This window comes from Mus pahari, chromosome 11, assembly GCF_900095145.1.
Source record: "Mus pahari chromosome 11, PAHARI_EIJ_v1.1, whole genome shotgun sequence".
NCBI classification, from domain to species: domain Eukaryota; kingdom Metazoa; phylum Chordata; class Mammalia; order Rodentia; family Muridae; genus Mus; species Mus pahari.
The window spans coordinates 34,908,703-34,910,310 of NC_034600.1; positions in this window are offsets into that span (position 1 = coordinate 34,908,703).

Consider the following 1,608-nt stretch of genomic DNA (forward strand, 5'->3'; position numbering starts at 1 on the left):
GTCTGTCTTTTTTGTTGTTGTTTTGAAATACAGTCTCATGTATCCCAGCTGGTATTGGGCTTGTTGAGTACTCAGTTGGTTTATAATCCTTCACCACTATGCATATCCTGGTTGTCCATCTTTGAAATGGCTTATATACTGCATTGTACATGTTCAAAGTGGGCCTTCTCAATTCATTCAATATGTTGAAATTGTAAACTGTGTAGGTAAGAATGCAAGTAAAAATATTCTAGACTCTTAAAGCATTTAATGTAACTTGCCTCATTCATTATTCTTAGGAAAATCTTATGAATATGTCATTTTGAAATAACAAAGAATCTTAAAAACAACAAAAGAATTAGTGATTTTTGCTAATTTACGTAATTATAATGAAATGTTAATTTAGAGATTTTTTTTCTTGTGCTGGGGATTGAACTTAGGACCTCATGCATGGTAGGTAAGTAATTTTATATAGTAATATAGTAAATGATATAATTCCAAAATGTTATATGCATATGCTTTTATTTCTAGATGTGTTATAAATTGGAATATTTAGCCAGGCATACTGGCACATGCCTTTAATCTTAGCATTGGGAGGCAGAGGTAGGCATATTGCTATGAGTGGAGGCCTGCCTGGTCTACATAGTGAGTTCCAGGACAGACCAGGCTATGTAGAGAGACATGTCTCAAAAACAAAACAAAACCCCCCAAACCAACCAAATAAACAACAAACTAATATTTAACACTAACTTGAATTATTATTTTTTTTTTCCTTTCTTGAGATGGCATCTCCAGTAGCTCTACCTGTCATCAAATTTACTAGTCCTCAAACTTCTTGAGTACATGAACAACAGCTGTGCTATGCTTGATTCAAACCCAGGGCTTCATTTATGCTAAGCAAATATTCTACTAATAGAGCTACATCTTCAGCCCTGAAAACATTTTAATTTGCTGTATTAAAACTAATATTCTTTTTTTCCTAAAGAATCTAGTTATTCATGCTTTGATATATTTTTATAAACATAATTTTCCCAGCTATATGAGAATTCTAAACTTATTATTTTGTTCTGTTTTGTACTCTAAGTCACAATTTTCTTGTTTACTTTATTTAATCCTCTTTTAAAATAAATGTAATATTTTTGAAATATTACTTTAAAAATAGAAATACTTTAATTTATTTAAGGTTGCAGGGCCTGGGATGGTGCAGTGGCGCTGAAGATATAGCTCATTTATAAAGAGTACTTACTTGCCTAGAGCAGAAGGCCCATGGTAGAATTCTTAGCACAGAATAAAACAGCATGGATTTTATTTTATTTATTTAGTCATGCTTGCTCTCTTTGTTTGCTTGCTTATTGACTTTTGAGACAGTCTAACTCTGTCATCCAGGCTGACCTCAAAACCATTCATCTTCCTCCCTTAGCCCTTCTATGTGCTTGGAAAATTGACATGCAACACTAGCCTCGTTTAGGTTGCCTGCTTTTTAAGTCTAAGAAAAAAATTTGCCTGCCCTGAATCCTGAAGCTTAAAAGTAAGATTAAGGGCTGGTGAGATGGCTCAGTGGGTAAGAGCACCCGACTGCTCTTCTGAAGGTCCAGAGTTCAAATCCCAGCAACCACATGGTGGCTCATA